Source organism: Canis lupus, chromosome 19 (assembly GCF_011100685.1).
Source record: "Canis lupus familiaris isolate Mischka breed German Shepherd chromosome 19, alternate assembly UU_Cfam_GSD_1.0, whole genome shotgun sequence".
Taxonomy (NCBI): domain Eukaryota; kingdom Metazoa; phylum Chordata; class Mammalia; order Carnivora; family Canidae; genus Canis; species Canis lupus.
Window position 1 is genome coordinate 13267131 of NC_049240.1, and position 13598 is coordinate 13280728.

Here is a 13598-nt window from a genome sequence, read left to right on the forward strand (position 1 = left end):
AAGTGGTTGGGAAACTAACTTTGTACATAGCTATAAGGAATGAAGTATCTTCTTTAAAAAAAAAGTTATGACCATTTTAAGAGGAAGCTATAAAACACAAGTTCTTGAAGTCATGCCAGCAAAAAGTATACCTCTTTTATTTATAGGGGATTAATCAGAACTGGGGCCTGTGTGAGCCTGCCCGCAGACTGAAGTCATTTGGTTCCTCTGGGAGAAACCTGGACTGAATTTCTGGAAGAACATGTCTAATTTTAGCAGAGGCAAGGAGAACCGTTGGAGCAGCAGGCTATGACAGTGGTCCCCAAGAGGTATCAACCCACAAAAGGGCCCTGAAAAGAATGAGCTGTACTGTTTTCCATTCAAGTGAATGACATTTATAGGTGGGAGTAGAAGGCAACATGGACCCACAAACACCAGGGTTACTTATGTTGGCCTTGATGGTGGCAAGGGGAGAACCAAGGATAATGAGCTGCCCACAAATTCCTGAGTTTATAGGCTCATTGCATCCTCTTGGATCCCCAACCGAACCATTTCTGCATATTCTGTTATTGCTCCAACTGAATCCCATTTTTTCCCTCTCTTTTGTGATTATACAATGAAGAACTTGACCCATCTCTCTTTCTCTGCACCATTATTACTTTTCCAAGTGTCTTGCCCACCAAATCATATTTATCCAATTAAACTGATTTAATAAAGTCTATTTCTACCAACAAAATTTAACTATGCATGACCATATAATTATACCTTTTTATTTGTGAACTTCTTAATTTTCCATTCATATTAATTTATTAAGTAAAATTTATGTTTATTTTATTTTTTTTAAAGATTTTTTAAAATTTTTATTTATTTATGATAGTCACAGAGAGAGAGAGAGAGGCAGAGACACAGGAAGAGGGAGAAGCAGGCTCCATGCACCGGGAGCCCGATGTGGGATTCGATCCCGGGTCTCCAGGATCGCGCCCTGGGCCAAAGGCAGGTGCTAAACTGCTGCGGCACCCAGGGATCCCTATCTTTATTTTAATAAAATGTTTTCCCAGGGATCCCTGGGTGGCGCAGCGGTTTGGCGCCTGCCTTTGGCCCAGGGCGCGATCCTGGAGACCCGGGATCGAATCCCACATCGGGCTCTCGGTGCATGGAGCCTGCTTCTCCCTCTGCCTATGTCTCTGCCTCTCTCTCTTTCTCTCTCTGTGACTATCATAAATAAATAAAAAAAAAAAATTAAAAAAAAAATAAATAAAATAAAATGTTTTCCTGATCCCAAATACTATCCCATAGATGTCAGCCATATAACACCATACTTTTAATATATATTGGAAAAAAGTAATGCCCATTAGTGTGTTCATTACCTTTCTAGTGCCACTGAATTTCTATATATAAATATTTTTTAAAGATTTTATTTATTTATTTATTTATTTATTTATTTATTTATTTATTTATTCATTCATGTTAGACACAGAGAAAGAGGCAGAGAGATAGACAGAGGGTGAAGCAGGGTCCTTGCAGGGAGCCCAATGCGGGACTCGATCCCTGGACCAGGATCATGCCCTGAGTCAAAGGCAGACACTCAACTGCTGAGCCACCCAGGCATCCCTCTATATATGAATTTCATTAATTGTTGTTAACAAATAAATAAATGCTTGGATTCCCAAATACATTTGAATTTCATAGTTTGTCATTTCATACAAAAGAAATAGCCAATGTTGTTGTTTTTTTAAAAGATTTTATTTATTTATTCATGAGAGACAGAGAGAGAGAGGCAGAGACACAGGCAGAGGGAGAAGCAGGTTCCCTGCAGGGAGGACGATCTGGGACTCCATCCCGGGACTCCAGGATCATGCCCTGAGCTTCTGCTGAGCCACCCATGAATCTCCTCAGACAATGATTTTGCCTGTTCTTCCTATGAAGATTTCACTCATCTGAGAAGTGATTAATACAGAGTGACTAGAAATATTATGTTTAAAAGTTTATATATTTTCTGTGTAGCTATTTTTTTTGCTGTAGGCTTTAACCTGTTAGACTTTATAATGATATAAAAGAACTATAAAGATACCCTCAGCCTCAAATTTTTTAAATCAAAATTTTCCTCCATTTTCAGAAGGAATAATTATTCAGAAACCTTGTATATTAATTATTTCTTAAGAAGCTAGATCATTTGGTAATGTGTCTTAGCCAACTGTCCAAGGTCAGCAAAATGCTTTGGCATGTTCTGTTTTATGGCCCCAGGCAGAAAACCACAGCATTCTCACTATTAATATCTCTTGACCTTTCAATTTACAAATAGAAGCATCTCTGTGGCCTTTTCTTTCTTTTGTATATCCCTGAAAAGACAAGAATCTAGGGCTTGAGATAAGAAATATTTTAATTTATTTGGTTTTAAGCTATAATCCTATACTTTTATATAATGTTTGGACTGTTTATTCATTTCATGAAATTTTCCTAAGCACCAATTATATGCAAGTTACCATGTTATGTGTCAGAGAAACAAATAAGTCAGATATGCCCCTAAAGAGCTTATGGTTTAATTGGGGAAAGCAAATATATCAAGATACTATAATGTAAGGTAAAAAGTAGGAAGCACCATAGAGAAGCATAGACAAGATGATGACAGGGGAGGGTCAGAAAAGAGACATTATTGAATTTTGTGGGTTGGCGGCAAAGAGAAGGAAATTGATGATTAATCTAAGAAGGAAGTGGCATTTGAGCTTGCCCTTGATGGATAGAATTTAAACATGTGGAAAGAAGATGTAAGTGTGGACATTACAGATTGAGGGAACAGTGTGATTAAGGGCATGGAGCTCAGAAAATATGAGGTAAAAGTTTTAAGTAGTTCAGTTTGGCCAGAGAACAGGGTGTATAAATGAAAGATCATGGAAAATAAAATTGGAAAATTACTTTGAGAGCCAATCTACAGGGCTGTTAATGCCAAATGATGGGATGTAGACTCTATTTTACAGACAATGGAGTCCCACCAAAGGCCACATTCAGTGTGTGCTTCAAGGGTGTGTTGGACTAAACTGGAAAGGGAGGTGCTTGGAAGTGAGAATACCAACACACTGGACATATTCTATCACAATCTAATAAGAAATAGCCTAGATACTCTAGAAAACAGAGCCTGAAGCAAGGATTAAAGTGCTGATACATTATTTGGGAAGTGCAGGAAAAAGGAAAGAAGGGAAGGAAGAATATGAAGTAGTGCAAAGAAAAGTGCCTGACAGAACTAGCCTCTCCTTTGTGATGAGCCATAATGAGGCAAAGTGCAGCAGCAGGTCTGTACTTGCTGGCACATGAAACATCTTGGAATAAGGTACAAGGCAAAATCTTGCCTCTAGTATTCATTGAGAAGGACTAAAGAGGGAGTTTACTTCTAAGCTCCCTCCCACTGCCTGTTTCTCATTGGTCAAAATTGGCCTCACTGAGAATTAGTTACCTCACATATCAAGGGATGTCCCCAACTACTAGGGTCACTGGATCCTTCAACCTAAGGTATGGTGTTTCATCTAAGTCTGGAGGTTACAGGAAGAGCTAACAATTCTAGGTAAGTGTTGGTTGGCTTGGCTGTGTGTGTGTGTGTATGTGTGTGTAGTTTAGAGGTGAGGAGTCAAAGGGCTGCCAGGAAAAGCTATTGGTCAGTCTTAGCCAGTATTGGATAGGACAGCAAGTAGGAGATGGTAGCTGAGTATCTGAAGGTCCTAGAAGTGGGCAGTGGCCATGATATCTAGGGAGAAGCATAAGCCTTAAGTTGGAAATAATGATTCAAGAGAAAAGAGGAGCATTCATTCATACCATAGTTAGGGAATAATTATTTTGGCAGGCAGTCATGTTCCTTGGATTAAACTCTTTTCCCTCCAACATTATTTAGAAAATCACTTCCCTCTCAAGTGAAGCCTGAGAACCAGTGACTTAAAGATATTTCTGCATATTATCTGAGTTAGTATGACTTGAGTATTTTTTTTTCATTTCAATTCTATGATTTGTCATAAAATTTCATCATGTATGGCTCCAGTCTTTGGAAGAGGGGTTCAGAACTGTGTAATACCAAGTTCAGCATCATGAAGTAACATTTATTATCTAAGGATGGGACTATAAACACCAATTTGGACATAGTGAAGCACACTCAGCCCTCTTATTTGCAAGGAGAATAAGGTTCCAAAAGAGCCCTCTGAAAGAAAAAATTATCAATTGCAGATCACTTTTTAAAAAGATTTTATTTACTTGAGAGAGAGCATGAGGTGGTGGGTGGAGAGGCAGAGGGAGAGGGAGAGACAGACTCCCTGGTGAGCAGTAAGTCTGACATCTGAGATCATGATTTGAGCCAAAGGCAGATGCTTAACCGACTGAGCCACCCAGGCACCCCTGCAGATCACTTTTGAGTACCAGTGCCAAAATGCAAGAGTTCACCCCAAGACTGAAGAGGGAAAGGAGACCTTTTTCCTACTTTTTAACCTACCAAAAGCTGACACTAGCCAAATTTATCCTTAATTTTTTCCTTGGATTTTTTTTTCTACTCTAAAATAGGCTTGGTGCACTGAAAACGGAATTAGAATTCCAGTCAGTCTCAAGTCGCTTTTGCCTCTGTGCGAAGCAAATAGCTGGTAACGACTCACTTTGAAACTTGGTCTCCTTGACTGTAAAATGAAGATAATAGTACTTACCCTGCCAACCTCAGGACTGTTTGAAGAACTAAATGAGATAGAGCTCTGAAAATACTAAAGTGCTTTTCAAAGTGAAGTTACTGTGCTTTCTGTAAAGTCAAAGGCAGTCCTCCTTAACTGGGTGAAGTCAAAGCATGGAAAGAACCTGACAACCGAGATACGCTTAAGGGCTAGAAGAAAAAAAAAAAGAAAATGCCTCAAATCTCTGCTTCACTCACAATGTAGAAAATGCCCAAACCACACTGCATCAGATAGGGTTAAACTGATTCTAAATGTTTTAGGAATTTTAAATGCCTTTCTTAGAGACTTAGCCTAGCCTTCATCTACTAAAAGTCATGCTGCTAACCTAGTATTTGTAGGTTTCCTCAGTGCTTTGAAGATTTCTCCAGTGGCACTGGACTTGTTTTGCCTTTGATTTCAAATTCTAACCAAACCATTTACTATATGTATGACTTGGAGCCTTTTTAATTCAGCTGAGCCTCAGTTTCCTCATCTATAAATTGTGAATAAAAAGACCTAATTTGTAGGATTATCATTAAATTTAGAAACAATATTTCTAGTACACCTGATACAGTTGGTATTCGATAAACAACAGCAATAAGTATCTGTTATTGCTATTTTTAGTATGATACAGTAGAAATAACAACAGCTTTGAAACCACACAATCCTGTATTTACAAGGATTGTAACTTACAAGGAACATAACCCTAAACAATTTAAAACTTTCTGAAGTTGAGTTTTGAGACAATGATGTTTTCAGAGTATAATTCTGAGAATTTCAAAGGTATCTATAGTAGTTTGAATGGTGGTACCCCAAGAGATATACCCATGTCTTAAACCCCAGAACCTGTGAATGTGACCTTATTTGGGAAAAAGATCTTTGCAGATGTCATTAAATTAAGGATCCCAAGATGAGAGCTTCCTGGATTATCTGGATGGCCCCTAAATCCAATAGCTGTCCTTATAAGGGTCAGAAAAGGAGGAGACATAGAGAAGAGGAAAAGACAATGTGACCACAGAGGCCGAAATTAGAGTGATGCAACCACATCCCAAGGAACAGAAGAGGCAAAGAATTCCCCCTTAGGGCCTATTAAGAGAGCATGGCCTTGCCCCAACACCTTGATTTTGGACTTCTAGTCTCCAAAACTGTGAAAATAAACTTTTGTTTTTTTGTTTGTTGATTGGTTTCTTTGTTTTTAAATATGCTCCACACCCAGCATAGAGCCCAGTGCAGGGCTTGAACTCATGACCCTGAGATCAAGACCTGAGCTATTATCTATCAATGGACTGAGCCATCCAGGCACTCCTAAACTTCTGTTGTTTTAAGCCACCAAACCAAGTTCATGGTAATTTGTTCTTACAGCCCTAGGACACTAACATAATATCTAACGAGGATTGCCTGGTACAGTGCTGGTATGTGACAAGTACTTAGCAAATGGTGGTACATAATGGGTTCCTCATTTGTCCTCACTAGCTCCTCAATGAGCAAATACCTGTATGAATCCATAGGTGGCCACCTGAGAGTCTGTTGCCAGGGATCAGGGAGCACGGTTAGCCTCAACCCATATAAGACAAAAGCCTAACCTGAGTTTTGTGAACACCAGGCTCTACCACAAGCAATTGATGGTAGGATTCTACTTTATAATAGCACAGATGCAGTCTCGTTATACCTTGAAGAGTTTGTTCTCCTAAAATTCTCACTGCTCCAAAGGTTTAGAATTTTAAAATAACAACAAATCTCTGTTCAAAGGAATGAATAATACACTTAAAGATTCTTCTGGTAACAATAGCTTCCCTCACCCTGAAGTGCTATAAAAATTCAGAGAGCAACGTCACCCAGTTGTGGAAGATAAAAGAATAGCAACTAAAACAGTCAGTCAGATCAAGGCAGGGAAGCAGTCTGTTGTTTCTGGGCTGAAAATGGTTCTGAATGCTAAAAGACAGAAATCACTCTAAAGAGGGGTGGATGGGGACGCCTGGGTGGCTCAGTGGTTGAGCATCTGTCTTCAGCTCAGGTCGTGATCCTGGAGACTCAGGATCGAGTCCCACGTTGGGCTCCCTGCATGGAGCCTGCTTCTCCCTCTGCCTATGTCTCTGCCTCTCTCTCTGAGTCTCTCATGAACAAATAAAATCTTAAAAAAAAAAAAAAAGAAAGAGGGGTGGATGGGTACATATAACAGACTTCTTCAGCCTGTGTTTCTGAGTTTAGCCTCCAGAATGAAGCAGGACTTTTGACATACTACCCCCAGGGGCTGCTCTCTTAGGTGTGACTCCGTTGGAACCAAGTATTTGTATGTGGTAGGGTCCAAAATTTACATAGCACAGATGATACAGAGCAAACATGGAACATTTTTAAAAAGTTTAACAGGTTTTAATTTCTTCATGAAGCATCATCCTGTGTAGAGCAATGATCATAGCAAATCCATACTGGTAGTTTCTTTGTGTGCCAGGAATTCGTGTAAGGACTTGATATAGAATAACCACTCACACATCCTAGTATGTAGTGCTATTAGGATCCCCATTTAGCAAATGAGCAACCAATGTCAGAGAATTAAGCTATTTCCTCAAGGCTGTATAGAATGGAGTAGATTCATAGCTGGGTCACCTGGTTCCAGAGTTCATGCTCTTCTTCACTTGAGGAACTGTGAGAAATAAAATTAAAATTGTCAATTAAAAGGATCCATGCATATCAAGTTTAAATAGTCTCTTTCAAATAAAGTCAATCTCTTTTGGGTAAATGCTCATTCATGTCCTCGTGTCTACAAGAGAGGGGCCCTGCGGCCCTACTGGTGCATATGGTAGACATCACTGCAGAGAGTGTAGCTGGAAAGTCCTGCAGTCTGTTTTTCACTGGTCTCTTTAGCTAGCTGGTCTCTGCACAGTGTCCAGCAGCTGGCTATCTCCTGCTATGAGAGAGTGGTCATAAGTAGCCAGAAGGGCACCTCTTCTGCAGCCTGCTGGCATTAAGGGTGTGGTGGAGGTGTGTCCACTTTCCACCTCAACCATCTACTCCCTCAGCTTTGGCACTGAGTCCCTTCAAACTGCTGAGCAGGCTTTTGGTCTTCTCTGGGCCCACTGGAAACCTTGGAATCTTTATGATGTCACTGTCAGCTCCAACAAAGAGGAAAAGACTACCTTTGTCCTTTTGGGACTATCATCATGCAACCAAGCCATTTCCAAACTACCACCAGATGCTGATCCAAAGGAGCTTACAGTATTCCCAGTTTGCATTCAGGGAGGTTGAAATGCAAACATTACAACTCAGATGTGCAAAAAATGTAGTTCTCTGTTATTTTCTGTTATGGATCTCAACTTGCTATGGGGCCCGATTCCCACTCAGCAGCAGAGAGAATTTTTAAAAACTTAAACTTCAGTCTGCTTTTAGAAAAATCTCGTTCAGTTTAACATACTCTATTTGAGGTAAATATTCAGTCAATGCAAAGTTAAATCTATCAGCATTGATTCTCCAAAATCCCTTAAGGGGGCTCTTTTCTCCCTGCTTCCCAAGATGGCCTCTAAAGAGTAACAGAAGTCAGGAGTGGGAATTCAGATTTTTATTGGTCTGGGCTGGTCTCTGAGTGCCCTCTGCTGGTGTCCACAAGGTGTGGCTAATCTTGGTTGGTCTTGTGGGGGTTATGCTGGAACCCACTGGTGGACTCCAGGGTCCCTACCATTTGTTCCAGGTATGAGGCCTCCACCTTTTATGACCATGTTTTGCCTCCAGGTCTCTGCAGATTCACTGGTTAATCAAAACCTATATGTACTGCTTTCAGGTACACATGGAACCATTAATTTGGAAGTGGAGGTAATTTGAGTCAGTGGCTGAACCTACAATGAGACATGTTCTTCTAATAAACATGGTAGGAAAGCCTTTGGCTTTTCCTGGGTTTGCTGTGGAAGTATTTCTGCCATCAGTTCCTAACATCACAGGTACCTCTAAAAATGATTCCATAATGTAATCGATCAATTCTTCTGCATGTGTTGTATGTGGCTGATCTGTTCTTAGTCACATAACCTCCAAAACTCTTCTGTTCAGAGATTCTATGAACTATCTAATATGTTTTAATTTATCCTTTCCTGTTTAGACTGACTTCAGTGAAATCTGTTGCCTGCAACTCAAAACTCTGACCAATGTAGTAACCTTCTCTCCATTACGCCTACTTCTCCTCTGCCCACAACATAAAGTATAACCATGTTTACAAAATTCACATAAATTTCTATAAGAAGTACTACCAAACTAGAGGGCTATCTTAGTCAAGGCTGTCTTGGTTTTAAATAGGAGATATTAACTTGAGCTATTTTTTGTCTAAAGGGAAAGTTCACTAGAATATTAAGAGCCATGCAGTGCTCTGGGAGCTGGAAAACCATCAGTAGACAATCATTTATGCTTCTTCATGCACAGTTTGTGGGCTTATACTACTTAAGTTTCAGTTACAAGTACAGACTACCTATTTGTTGGTGTCTTTCCAAGTCTTGAAAGAAAGATCAAACGTAGAGTCTTACCTGAGAGACATCCAAAGTCAAGTTGGAAATACTGTAAAATGGACTGCTCCGATTTTCCTTTTCTAGAAATTATGTTAAAGATTTCAAATATGCCATGGTGCTTATATTCTAAATCCCTATGCATTGCAAGAAGGCACCAGAAACTTCAAGTCAACATATAACCAGTTCTACCAACCCAAGTTTTCACCAATCAATGGTAGATTTCAGGTCTTTAGGAAGGCTGAGATTTACTGGCTTAAGTGGTATTTAGAGTTCCTAAATGGACTAAGAACTATGAAATAAAAACTGTAGGGCTCAACCATGCTCTAAGTAACAGAACAAGATGGGACATTTACTGTTGTCTCAGAATTTTGGCTAAGGGCCCAAAGCTGAGGACAGTAAGTACTAAGTAGTCACACAAAACCTTTTTTAAAAACGACTTAATAAAACATGCAAAACAGTCTTTCAATTACCAACACCTCCAGACTTTATATGACTAGAATATTTAAAAAAAATTTTTTTTTAGAGAGAGAGGGAGGATGTATGCACACATGTGCATGGAGAGGCAGAGAGAGAAGGAGAGAATCTCAAGTGGGGCTCAATCTCATGACCCTTAAGTCATGACCTGAGCTGAAATCAAGAATTGGATGCTTAACCAACTGAGCCACCTAGGTACCAAGACTAGAAATTTTTAAATAGATAATTAGAATGGATAATGTAGAAATAGAGAGGTCTTTGGCACCATCTCTCCAAGAGACACACTCATAGGGACAGAAGAACCTGCGGCTAGGGAGGATGGTCATCTTGCTTCCTATTGTATATTTACAAAGCTTCCCACACTCAAAGGTCCAACCTGTTTCCCCAGTATAGCAGACTTGATACAACCCAGTTAGTGCCAAAGGTGCTTCCTCAGGATCTTTGTCATGAGAGTGGCTCTGCTATATTGCCTCTATTTCTATGGGATTTCTTTCTGACTTATTGAGAAAATAATGCATATTTGAACCTCCATCATTTGGATGCACTGGGAGAAGGGGTAAAAGGCTAAGTGAAGGGTTCAATAGAACAATGAAATATGAAAGCTAGTCACAGAATTAGGGAAGTGGATCATTTATTTTGTTATTTTTTTGTCATCACAATATCAAACAGCTCATGTTTAAAGGAAGGTTAAAGTTAAGATTAATGTCAATGAAAATCATCACATATCAATGAATCTCAGATTGTTGCATTGTAATGTTAAAATATTGTTAAGATATGAACACTATATTTTCTTTTCTTTGTAGAATTAGTTAAACCTAGAATATGAATCCATTTTAATGAAATTCTTCATTTTCTGAACTACTAATTTTAAACAAAATTCCTCTTACAAGTATTTATAAGTTCAAAAACAAATGCTTACTTTGAAGTTAGTCTATAAGAATTAGGTATTTGTATCTAGACTACCAAAATTTTTAAGTTCTTAGGGTTTTTTAAAATAATAAGGCTAAAGTGTTCTTGTATTTTCTTTCTTTTTTTTTTTTTTTAAGTAATCTTTACACCCTATGTGGAGCTTGAACTCATAACCTTGAGATCAAGAGTCATATACTCTACCAACTGAGCCAGCCAGGTGCTCCTTGTCCTTGTATTTTTTCAGCCATTTCAGAAGAGATAGGTGGGCGCTGGCTAAAGAAAAGGTGTCCTTTTTACCCTAAAAACTTAATTAGTAGCAGACAAATTTTGGTAGATTCTGCACTTTTTTTTTTTTTTTTTTGGAGAGGGAGAATCTTAAGCAGGCTCCATGCCTAGCATGGAGCCCCACATGGGGTTCAATCTTACAACCCTGAGATCATGACCTGAGTCAATATCAAGAGTCAAATACTGAACCAACTGAGCCACCCAAATGCCCCAGAATTCTGTACTTTTGATAAAGGACTAAGTGCAACAATGATTTCCTCAGTCCCCCCATGGATAACTTATATTTATAGAGCACCAGACAGTATTTAAAGGGCTTCACCAAAGGTATAGCAGTTACAGCCTTGAATCAACTGAAGAGGCCTAGCTCCTAGTGTATTACAGACTGGCTTGGGGCCTCCAGTAAGCCAATCAATCTCCTCATTTATAAAATATGGGCATTTTGTGACCCATCTCTATGTCCTTTCCAAGCCTAACATTCAGTGGTCTTGCCTTCCTAGCAGCCAACTATAGAGTATAGCCACTCTGGCAAATGGACAGAGGTTGGTGGAGTTTGGCAAGCTGAAGAAAATGTTTGTAGACTCAGAGCATGGTTAAAACTGATGTGCAAGGAGTTCAGACAAAGCAAAAAGGAAAGTACTTTTCTGAATATGCTTGGTGATGTGTATGCAATTTACTTTCTAAAAAAAGACAAAGTATTTTCATGGCTGGTGTTAGTCCAAACTTGACACAGTTGCATCCAATGCATTCTGGTTCTTTTCAATGCTAAGAAGTTTAGTGACAAGTGTTCTTCTGTTTCTTCTTTTTAAAAAATTATTAGACTTTGGGGGTGAGGAGAAAATATGGGGGAAGTTTGAGTAATCCTTTCAAGGGCTTCTTCTTACTTTGGCACACAGATAGTTCTCAAGAGGAAAGAAGAGATTTTTTCAACCATATAGTTTTCCAGGAACAGGAAATTCACAGCAAAACATTTCCCTTTGTTTTGAAGTAGTCACAACACCACAAAACCCAAGGGCCCATATTGAGAAAGGCATCTATAATTCTTTGTATTTTGGCCAGCCTTCCTTGCCATATTGTTTACTAAAACATACACATACACCTAAATTCACATACATGTAGGAAATTTAAATGCAAATATATTTTTGCATACCTGTCATATGCATACTAAAAACTAGTTTATATAAACAAGATAAATCAGAAATGTGCAGCATAAAAATTGTAATCTTGTTCAAATTATCCTAAGACTGTAGTATAGTGATTGTCAACCAGGGTTCTGTGGCATTTTGATATGTCAGAGAAAGCTTCATAATTGTATTAACAATTTTGAACAGTGTGTAAAATCTATTTTGGCTACATCTGAGTATGAAGGCTATTATTAAGATGTCCATCAGATGGCCCATAGAGCTCAATGGGCAAACAGACAATTGCTGGGAGTGGGACATAGGTGGAAGCAACATCAAACAAAAACAAAAAAATACTTATTGGCATAAGGGAGAACTTTGCCTTTAGAGGCACAAGGAGAATAAGTCAGATCAGCACACTGTTCTGTTCAACAGAAGCAAAGTGATACAATGCAACCTATAAGCAACAATCATATCATAGACATGATTGTTTTATAGCTATTGTTTACGTATTAATTTTTAATTTCTTCAAGTATATTGAGAAAAATCCTAATACTTGCAAGTATGTTGTAAACACAAAAAAAGTGAAGATCCTCATAATAAGAAAGCCTTTGGGGTTTGGTCCTGACTTTCCTATAATGCCCAAACCTACCCCCAGCCTCTTCTTTTAAGTCTCATAGGGCTGCTGGGCCAATCCAGGTACACCCTGAACAACTTGTGAAAGCCATAGAATAAAGCCCTGCAGGGATGGACATTCACAATATATATCATCCAAGAAAAAGGGTCTTTGGCTGGAAAAAGACATTATGAGATAGGTAGGAAGGGAAGAGCCATCTCTCTTCGGGATTTGGCCTGAGGCCATGGCCTGGTGGAAAATTTCTTCCAAAGGAGGTAGAAAAGGAGAGAGCTGAATCTTACAAACCAGATCATCTGTTTTTTATGTAATCCTTAGTATGTATATCCCTTTTCTTATCCCAAAGTTTTGGGAACCTAAAAATTTTGTTCATGGTCACAGACATGCTGTGTGCTTTAGAGAATTAAGGAGACAGGGCAGTCCGGGTGGCTCAGCGGTTTAGCACTGCCTTCAGCCCAGGGCGTAATCCTGGAGACACGGGATTGAGTCCCACGTCGGGCTCTCTGTATGGAGCCTGGTTCTCCTTCTGCCTGTGTCTCTACCTGTCTCTCTCTCCTCTCTGTGTTTCTCATGAATGAATGGATAAAATCTTAAAAAAAAAAAAAAAGAGAGAGAGAGACAGTGGGTCAGCCTTCGGGCCTGAGCATTTTTGGAAGGGCAAAGTCCCACAGGGATTAATGTGGTGACAATAGCATAAGCAAGAGATCCCCAAGGGAGAGGAATCCTGGGAACAAATGTTGGCCATAATGCCTGGCTCTTCCTCCAAAGTGAACACTCTTCTTTCACTGGTAAATCTCGATCAATCAGGCCTTGATTTACCAAGGGGTCTTGCAGGTTCTTTTATGCACTTGTGAAGAAGAATGGGGGAGTGTTGGGTTGGCTGGTAAATTTAGCATTATAGGAAAGTCAGGATCAAAGCTAAAATGTAATCATAACAGTGACTGACAAACCCTCAGCATGAGATACTGACAGAGGTTAAATTGCTGAAGGAACAACAACCCATTCATACTGTACTTTGGCAATTATTATAGATATTGAATTT

The 13598-nt window shown here is 39.2% G+C and overlaps 1 protein-coding gene across 6 annotated transcripts in view; it reads right to left on the reverse strand.

The window, feature by feature from the left end:
* Positions 1-1747: 1747 nt before the first annotated feature.
* Positions 1748-13598, reverse strand: part of LOC102151797 (importin subunit alpha-8-like) — a 256796-nt gene continuing 244945 nt past the window's right edge. For 5 of the 6 annotated variants that reach the window (XR_005373926.1, XR_005373925.1, XR_005373928.1 and 2 more), the window contains one exon: positions 1748-7293. The gene's annotated coding sequence lies outside the window, so the exon portion shown is untranslated. Of the gene's footprint in view, positions 7294-7593; positions 9141-13598 lie in introns of those variants that run through there. The other variant, XR_005373932.1, reaches the window with a different exon arrangement.